Source organism: Zingiber officinale, chromosome 3A (genome assembly GCF_018446385.1).
Source record: "Zingiber officinale cultivar Zhangliang chromosome 3A, Zo_v1.1, whole genome shotgun sequence".
In the NCBI taxonomy this organism is placed as follows: Eukaryota; Viridiplantae; Streptophyta; class Magnoliopsida; order Zingiberales; family Zingiberaceae; genus Zingiber; species Zingiber officinale.
This window is the reverse complement of record NC_055990.1, coordinates 119670672-119680868: the sequence shown is the minus strand read 5'-3', so window position 1 is coordinate 119680868 and position 10197 is coordinate 119670672. Positions and strand designations below refer to the sequence as shown.

The 10197-nt window shown below is 40.3% G+C and overlaps 1 long non-coding RNA gene across 1 annotated transcript in view; it reads right to left on the bottom strand.

Moving 5' to 3' along the window:
• Nucleotides 1–335: 335 nt before the first annotated feature.
• LOC122052366 overlaps nt 336–10197 on the bottom strand; it is a 42326-nt gene continuing 32464 nt past the window's right edge. The window contains exon 3 of the long non-coding RNA XR_006131973.1: nt 336–396. This is a non-coding gene — a long non-coding RNA (uncharacterized LOC122052366). The remainder of the gene's footprint in view (nt 397–10197) is intronic.

Below are 10197 nucleotides of genomic sequence, written 5' to 3'. Positions count from 1 at the left end.
TAAGTGGCATAAACAAATCATGTCACGCCCCGGAGGAGTCCCTGTCCGAAGAAATTTCGGCAGCACCTCCCTTGTACAGGTGACAATCTGAAGCATTTCTACAGGCATAATATACATCAGCCACAGGCGGCTGGAATATACACACAACCACGCAGATAACAGAAACCCAATACAAACCAAAGCACAAAAACTGCTAGCCGGCTAGGCTTACACAACCAACAACAAATACAAAATACCACATAACAACATCAACACTCCAAAAACAAAACCGGAGTACAGAGCTAAACAAACTAATACATAAACAAACAAAACATACGTGAAACCGATAAGTCTTCTGATGTGACGTGGGGACCAGCAGACAGGATATTCCAAGCGACACCAAAACCAACCTGGTACCTGAAAAAGATAGTATCAACGGGGGTGAGTTCAACAACTCAGCGAATACCAATGGACATGAGTAGTAAGATATATCTAACAGCAACAAACATGGAATACAGCTTCCTAATCATATATAGGGAATACGCAAAACTGAAAGGTAACTGAGGAAGCTGTACTCACCAGAATAAAAGGGTCGTCAAACCGAAAGTGTCAATAATCTTGTATGCAGGTCAAAAGTATGTATCCAACCAAAATGCAGCAACCAAATGCAGCAAACACAATCATAAAAATATAAATGCATCAATGCATATGATGCTAATGATGCGTCCTGGTCACCCCTGACGCCAGTCAGTCATCTCACACACAAATGGTGAGACCGAGTGGGTAGGGCTGTGACAACCGTGCACTCTGTCGTCACTACTCCTGATGAGTGACTGAGTGGACGGGATGCTGTCGGAGTACTCCTGTCCTGTGACCCCAAATCATAAATGGGGGAGCTCAATGCTCTCATCTCCCGGTACACGATGACGGGGAGGTATCTCTGCCGGCTACCACGCTGAGTCACCTGACCAACGGAGCCAAACAGAGTCCACCGTCTGCCGGCTACTACGCTGCTACACTAAATGCCAGCGGAGCCAAACAGAGCGGAACTGACGGCCGGCTACCACGCTGAGTCCTTAGACCAACGGAGCCAAACAGCAGAACCGCCACACACCTGTCTGATATACCACTAATCCATGAGTGGTGATGTGTGCAGTACATGTAACTGGCGATGTGCTCAACCATAGTAGAGCCGACAATCGCGCAGCATGCAATCATGATGCATGACACTAAGCATGGTCATAAACTGATCAACATAACCATATCCATATGTATAAAATGAGTACGATAAAATCGATGGTCACATACCAAGATCTAGAGTACACAGGTCAGATAGAATATCAAAAACCTATGTCCTGAACATAATAAGTATGGAATGTCCTGATCAGCATAAAGAAAAATCCACATATACATAATATGGGTACCACAGTATCAGTATGTCAAATCCACGGATCTAGGGTATACTGGTCCTCTATGGTATAACAACCTAGATCCTAAACATATCCCCCTTCCATAGCATATGTACCTACAATATACACAGATCAAAGCCACAAGATCTAGGTACACGAATCATATATGATATACCAATAGAAATACACAATCCAAGCATGGCATAAAAACCTAAGTATCAGATAATTTGGATATACATGTCAGAAACAAAAGTCCAGAGTCTAACCCTAACCTCAGTAAAGCATGGTATGTCACTCTAGAAACTAAGATACTCATGGCAATAAGGTACTCATGGCAACAAGATACTCATGGTAACAGATCACGAGATATAAGTACGGATACTTCACAGGTGACAAATCTAACATGCTATGGATATCAAACAGTGACCTACCAAAGGCAAACATATTCATTACTTGTAGTTATAAAATACTATGCATATCCAATGACAATATCATAAAAGATAAGTAAAGAGGTACCCGCCTCAAATCGCAAGTCCAATCCAGTCAAATCCAACGTCTCGTCTCAAACTTAATTCCTGTATCAATCACATGATTATAATTTAGCTAATTATATATGCAAACAACTAGCTAAATCTCAACTTAACCTAATTAGGGAAAACCCTAATCAAATAACCCTTTAATCCTTTAATTGATCATGTGACCTACTGCATCATATATCAAAATTTACTATACCATGCCTCAAGCTGCACAGATTAACAACCTCAATCCCGAAAATAAACCAATCCTCTATTCACAATTAACCCTTAAATTCTTAGAACCATAACCAAATTCAATGCAGCAACATAATAATGGATTTAATTTAGTACTAATCCAATTCTATACACTTCTCACCTCAATGTAACACTGCAACTAAATAGGTACTGTTGGAATCCATCGGATCAAGAAGGAGAAGTGGTGATCGGCAACAGGGACAAATCCACAGCAACAACCCACTGGAATTTCAGTTGCCGACACTGCCAAGGAGCCACTATGTGCCAATAGTTTCTTTCCCAAGCCGAAATCACCGGAAGAGGTTGTTGAGATAGGCAAACAAGGGCTCGCCGGTGGTGGTTGTGCTGCCAAGTTGCAGCAGAGGGGAACAACACCATCGCTCCAATTCAGAGGCACGAGGAGGAAGGAGGAAAAGGAGGGAGTCTCGGTCGGTCGGCTAGGGCTCACAGACAGCGGCGCTCAGCCTCATCTTGTCACCGTAATCTCGGCTCGGGCAGAGAGAAGAGCGGCTGTGAAGACGGCTAGGGCTCCGGTGCTAGGCAGAGGGACGAGCTCGGCTGGCAGTGGCTCAGGAATTCCGGTGGCCGGCGCCCGAAGAAGAGAAGGGAGGTCAGCCGATCGAAAGGAGTTAGTGTCGGCGCACAAGGGTTTCGGCCGGCCGTTGTCGCTAGGGCAGTGGAAAGGAAACTTTGCCCAGCAACCGGCGCTAAAGCTCACCACGGAGGAAGCCGCCGGCGGTTTGTGCGCGAGAAGAGAAGAAACACCATCTGTCTGTGCGGAGAAGGAAATCGCTGGGGCTAGGGTTCACGGTAGGGAGAGAATAAATAAAATAAAGAAAACAAAAATAAAAGGAAAAGAAAACTAAACTTTTCCTCACTTAAACGGGGTAGCCTAAACAGGCTTTCCCCGGACCCCGTTTTCATCCCCGTTAACTCGTTCGTACGAGTTTCGAAAAATTCCCGAAAAATTTCCAAAAATTCCAGAAAATTCCCTTAGCATTATCCAACATTTTTTTTTCCGGTATTTTACAAATCAAGAGAAATAGAAATGTCAATTTAGGTTTTGGCATTTCTTTGAAGCATTTAGGGCAATCTAGGTTTAACGTTTTAAGTTAAAACAAGTGGTATATTTTGAGTTAGCTAAGTGGTTAAGGATACTTAAAAAGGAAATCTAGGTATATTTTATTTATGCTAAACCTTGCCATGATTGTTTGCCCATCATATGCCATGACATCATGTCTATTTTTGCATTCATGTTTTATTATGAAAAATTCAAAAATACCATGTCATGACATTCATACATCATGTAGTTATAGGATATTTTCTTTTGAAAATTATTTCCTTTTGATGTATGTCATAACATAATCATGAGCTTGAAGCTCAAGCTTAGGGCCGGCCAAGCCTAAAGGTTGGCCTTAAGGTGGCCGGCCAATAGCTTGGAGCCCAAGCTTAGGTGGCCGGCCACATCATATTAAAAAGGATTTTTTATTAAAATTATTTCTTATGTGGATATCATAGTTTTAAAAGAGAGTTTAAAAATTAAATCTTTCCTTTTAAAAGCTTTCTACAAAAGATTAAGAAAAGATTTTAAATCTTTCCTTATTTGTAGATTGAAAGGAGATTTTATTTTTAAGAAAAACTTTCCTTTTTAACCATGATAATAATTTAAAAGAGAAGTTTAAAAATTAAATATTCTCTTTTATTAGTTTCTACAAAAGATTAAGAAAAGATTTGATATCTTTCCTTATTTGTAGATTGAAAAGAGATTTTAATTTTTAAGAGATAACTTTCCTTTTGGAAATTATCCACATGTTTAAAAGAAGAATTTTAATTTATAAAATTTCCTTTTTATTAACCACCATGAAGGGAAAATTATTGAAGAAATTTTTTATAAATTTCTGGAGACAAATTAGGAAGTTTTAATTAATTAAAACTCTCCTTGTTTATAGCTTGATGGTGGCCGGCCATGTAAATTGAGAATAGGAAAATTATTTTTAATTAAATAAATTTTTCTTTTTCATGGCAAAAGAATTAAGGAAGTTTTTAATTAAATTTCCTTATTTGCCAAGACCAAGGATTATAAAAGAGGGGGTAGAGGTGCCTTCATGGGTGATCAACTCTATTATTCTTCTCCTCTCTTTTCCTCCTTGGTGGCCGACCCTAGATTTTTCCTCTTCTCTTCTTCTTATGGCCGGCGGCAACCTCTCTTGGAGCTCTTGATGGTGGCCGGTTCTAGCTAGGAGAAGAAGGAGAGAAAGGTGGTTTTGTTTCTTGCACCCCTTGGAGCTTGGTGGTGGTGGCCGGACCTCTACTTCTCTTGGAGAATTGTGGTGGCCGAAACTTGTAAGGAAGAAGAAGGTGCTTGGTGGTTATCATCTTGGAAGATCGTTGCCCACACAACGTCCGAGGTTAGAAGAGGAATACGGTAGAAGATCAAGAGGTCTTTTAGAAGGTATAACTAGTAATTTTTCCTTTCCGCATCATGCTAGTTATTTATGGAAATAATACTAAATACAAGAGACATACGATTCTAGAGTTTCGAATTCGTTTTCGATATAGTGTTCTTTTGTTTTTCTTTTCCTTGTGATTTGATTGTTCTTTTCGGTTAACCTAAAGTTATTTTAGGAAATTAAATATTTGCTTTCTATAAAAGGTTTTGTCTAGTCGGTGGTGGTTGCTCCCATATCCAAGAAGGCCATGTGCCTCGCCACGTCAGTACTGGGAACCGATTATGGAAATTAATATTTAATGGAATTAATAACTTAAGGTGACTTGGGTCGAACGTGTTAAGTTCCGCAGGAGATCCAAGTCAAAACCTAAAAGAACAAATAGATTAAGTTTTGGATCAAACGTGTTAAGTTCCACAGGCGATCCAAAATTTAATTTAAAAGAACACATGGTAGCTAGGAAAAGGTTCAGACCTTTGTACAAAATTTTTGTACAGTGGAACCTCTAGGTTTTCCGAGTAGCAACCAACAAATGAAGGGTATGGGATCTTCATTATCGTGTTGATCACAACGAGTGAAGTTGTGAACAACGATGAGCAACTCTTCAGGGGGAGAGTTTTCAACAAGTGAATTTGTTGATGTGTGCCCAAAAATGGGGCATGGTTTGATGTGTGCCAATAGGGGGAGAATGAAAGGGAGTAAGTTAGGATTTCATTACCTAGAGGGAGTTTGCCCTCTTAGGGGGAGAATGGAGGGCTTAACTTATGGATTCATATATTGGCATGAAGGGAGTTGAGGCTATGGGAGTAGCCTAATTTCCTAACTTAACAAGAGGTATTGTCAAACATCAAAAAGGGGGAGATTGTTGGTGCAATATTCCCTAGGTCAAGGTTGACCTAGTTAACCAAGCCTGAGTCTTGGTTTGGGTTTCGATGTTTGACAATATATTGGGTTTAGATGATATGGACAATGCAGGTGCAGTTGTTCATTTAGGGAGATTGTTGATACAATTTCCGTTTGGTCAAAGTTGACCAGTTAAGATTGTGAAGGAAAGTCAAGTAGGTCAAGGTTGACTGGATACTTGACTGAAAGTCCTGGTGAGTGAAGCCAGGCAGAAGGCAGTCCTGGTGAGTGAAGCCAGGCAGAAGGAAGTCCTGGTGAGTGAAGCCAGGCAGAAGGAAGTCCTGGTGAGTGAAGCTAGGCAGGAGGGAAAATCCTGAAGCCAGGTGAAAGACCTAGTGAGTGAAGCTAGGCAGGAGGAAAATCCTGGTGAGTGAAGCCAGGTGAAAGACCTAGTGAGTGAAGCTAGGCAATTGGGAAAGTCCTGGTGAGTGAAGCCAGGCAAGAGAAATCCAGAGGGGTCAAGGTTGACCAGATATCTAGTGAGAGTCCAAGTAGGTCAAAGGGATTGACCGGATACTTGGCACGAGGAAGAAAAGTCCAAGTAGGTCTTAGGGAGTGACCGGATACTTGGCAAGAAGAGAAAAGTCCAAGTGGGTCAAAGGGATTGACCAGACACTTGGTGAGAGAGTCCTAGCTGGTCAAGGGTGACCGGATGCTAGGTCTTATGTACCAACAAGTCATGGTTGACTAGATGTTGGTTTAGGGGGCTTTGGACTTGGTTTTGGGCAAAAACCAAGATCTGGATTGATCCAGCAGATTTGGATTGATCCGTGGATCGATCCAGCAGATCTGGATCGATCAGTGGATCGATCCAGAAGATCTGGATCGATCGGCCGATCGATTCGGTGAGTCCCCGTGAACAAAAACCCTCTGGATCAATCGGTGGATCGATCCAGAGGTCCCAATCGATCAGTGGATCGATTGGGACGCTGCTGCTTCGTGCGATAAGCGCTGGATTGATCCGTGGATCGATCCAGGCATTTTTCCAGAACACAGAGGCACTCTGGATCGATCCGTGGATCGATCCAAAGCCTCCCCGATCGATTGGGAGCATTCCAATCGATCGAGATTCGACCGTTAGCGTCGATTTAAGCCGCAGGCGTTCATTTCCTTCGGCATTGCTTCCACGACAGAGCTCAGAACTTCACCGATTCAACTCAGATCACACCAGTGCTTCCACAGCTCCTCCACAAATATCAGATCGCTAGTTCTTGAAGGTTTTTGGAGGTTTTCCAAGTCAAGAGGCGGATCTACAGCTGAAGAAGAAAGCTAGGGTTAGGGTTTTTATACTCATTGTAAGCTTTTGCTTGTATTTGTGTATCCTTTCCCTTTCTTCTTGTAGTGTGAACTTGTAGAGCTTCTCCGCCTTCAGTAGTTACCGAAAAGGAGTGTATATTAGTGGAGGTGTGTGTGCGTCCGTGGATCCTTGGACTCGTCACCTCTTGTGAGGTGGATACCAAGTAAAATCCCAAGTGTTAGCGTTGTATGTTTTTGTTTCTTGTATTTCCGCTGCACATCTTCGAAGAAACAAGCAACGACGAGCACCTTGCACGCGAAGAGCTATTCACCCCCCCTCTAGCTACTTTTCGGTCCCAACAGAAATCATGTTCCCCTAGATTTCAGCCAGAGCATCTCACAAGCACACTAGGCTTAACTTGTTTGTGTTTGATAAACTTAGAATGGAGTGAGATGCATAGGGTACAATCTAGACTTCAATATACTTATTTCTGTGCATCACAGTAAGTCTGAACAATAAATACCAAATTACAGTAATCAAGTTAAGTTATCCAGACTTAGTCAAATATAACTGGATCAATAGCTTAACTTGACTAACCAAGTGAAAGTTGTTGCCCTCTAGGTAATCAGCTAGTAACTGCGGTGAGACATGTGTCCAAGGAATTTAAGTGTTTACCTTTCAATTACTCATGCTTGGACTTTAGGAATATATTTTTTTGGGTTTTGTTTTGTTTGATTCTCTAAAGTGAAAATGGCCTTGGTTAAAATTTTACAAGTTTTTCAAGTTAAGATTTTTTCTAAAAAGGGAAAACAAAATTTTTTCCAAAATTTTGACTAAGTCTCTATATTTCAAACTTAGCGTTTAAAACAACTCCAAAATTTTTGTGCTAAGTGTCTTTCAAATGCTTATTAAATTTGGCAAAGTACTTCAAAAACTAACTAAGTTACTTTTCAAAGTCAAAAACTTCACTTAGCTAAAAGTTTTACAAGAAAATTAAGTGTGCGAAGTATGTTTAATCCTCTACTTAAAACCTTTTATGTTTCTTAAACTTTAATTCTCTCCTTAAAAGCTAAGTGTTTAGTTAAACAACCTATTTTTGAAAACTAAGACAAAAATCACTCTCCAAACTAACTAAGGCAATTTATCATTTTTCTTATGCTCCCTTAAATTGTTTTGATATATGGCAAAGGGGGAGAGTATAGAGAAATTCAAATGTATAGAGAAATTCAAATTTTTAAGATTTAAGGGGAGCTTTTATTAAGGGGGAGTGTTTGTAAGATTAAATTAAGGGGGAGCTTATCGTTGTATGTGTTATCTTTATGCTTATGCTTATGATTGGAGATACTTTGTATCTTCTCATTATTATCCTTCGCCTAACTTTGAATTTCAGTTGCCATAATCAAAAAGGGGGAGATTGTTGGTGCGGGAAGCATCCGACGATCAAACCTTAGTTTTGATAATGGCGAAAGAGATTCAAAGTTAAGTTTAATTGTTATCTAATGAGCCTAAACAAGTTTGCAAGAAAGTCCTAACTGCAGTTAGACAAGAGAAAAACCCTAGAGGGTGGTAACCCTAGGTGGAGAAAAACTCTAGGGGGTGGTAACCGTAGGTCCTAGGGGGTGGTAACCTTAGGTGGAAGAGAAATCCTAAGGGGGGGTAACCTAAGGTCCTAGGGGGTGGTAACCCTAGGTGGAGAAAAACCTTAGGGGGTGGTAACTCTAGGTCCTAGGGGGTGGTAACCCTAGGTCCTAAGGGGTGGTAACCCTAGGCGGAAAGTCCAGTAGGTCTGGAGGACCGGACTGGCATCAGGTATGCTCTCTTGAGTGGAGTAGGTGAGGGCGCATTCCCCGGAAGAGGGAATAATAGGCGTCGGTTCGACCTAGGGTTTCTAGTAGGAAATCCAAAGTCAGAATCGGACAGTCCGATAACTGTCAGACTTTATATTTATGATATTATGTGCTAACTTTGTGTTGCAGAATATTTTTTTGGACTAACGTATCTTGCAGGTACAAAGGAGCAACCATAAGCCTCAGATAAACAGTGTCCGAGGCGCCTCCACGGAGCTTAGAGGTGCCTCGGGTGCAAAGGAGTAGAGGTTGCACACGGCAGAGCTGGAGGCACCTCAGACTGAGCTAGAGGCACCTTGGACCGCAGATTGGAGGCGCCATGGACTGGTATAGAGGCGCCTTCAAGTGGATCAGAGAAGAAGTTTCCAGCGCTGATCCACGCGGCTGACTCGGCAGCATGGAGGCACCTTAGAAGGGGTTTGAGGCTCCTCTAGCAGGGTTTATAAGGGGTCTCGAACAGCAGCCTTAGAACAACAATTCTCAAGTGATCTAGCCATTGTTTGTTGCCCAAGAGACGCCCAGAAGTGTTGTTATAAGTCCCCGAAGACCCGGAACTTCAGAATCTACTACTTTTGTTGTCGGTATAGTTTTTAATTACTATTAAGTTGAAATACTTGTGTAAACTTTGGTGCGATATAGTTGTTGCCCAAAGTAAACGCTCAAAGAGCGTGAGCCTTGGAGTAGGAGTCGCCCTAGGCTCCAAACCAAATAAACCATTGGTGTCTTCTGTGTGATTGCTTTCATTTCCGCTGCGTTTATTACTCGATAGTTTTCCGATTACGACACATGAAATCCACAAGCGTTATTCACCCCCCCCCCTCTACCGCTTCTCGATCCAACATTCTCAAAGTTAAAGTATTCCTTTTTCCAAAATCTCAAATATTCTTTTAAATTTTTTTGGAAGCTAAGTTTTTAAGGTTTAACTATTTTTGAAAAAAAGTTTAAATAATTTTTAAAAGACAAGTTTAAATATTTTTGAAAAATCAAGATTACACTAAGTATTTAGCTAAGTTTTTAAGAAAATCTTTTCAAAACTAAATTTTTAGAAAATATTTTCAAAACTAAATTTTTAAAAAAACTTTTTCAAAGCTAACCTTTAAGTATCCCTTAATTGTTTGTTTCAAGGCTTTAAAAAAGGCTAAATATTTTTGTCAATGAAAAGCTGTAAAGTTTTGAAAAGCTAAATTTTAAAAACTATATTTTTTTACTCTCCTTTTCGAAGTTTATCAAAATAAAAAAAAAATCTAAAGTTAAAATATTAAATTTTGAAATTATCTGTTTTTTTTAATACTTCCTCAATTATTTTGATATATGTCGAAGAGGGAAATAATATTCTAAAGTTAAGGAGAAGAAAAAGTTAAGGGATTATAGGGGAACTAACAAAAAGTTAAGGGGAGCTAACAAATTAATTTTTTTATCTCTTAACCTTTGTTATGTGTTGCATATGTTACATTTTTTTTCTATGTATTTTACTTAACTTTTGAATTAGGATACCAAAATCAAAAAGGGGAAGATTGTTGGTGCAAGGAGCATCAGACGATCAAAAGGCTCAAAAGTTAAGATGTCTTGTTATCTAACAAGTGTGAATGAGTTTCTAGGAAAATC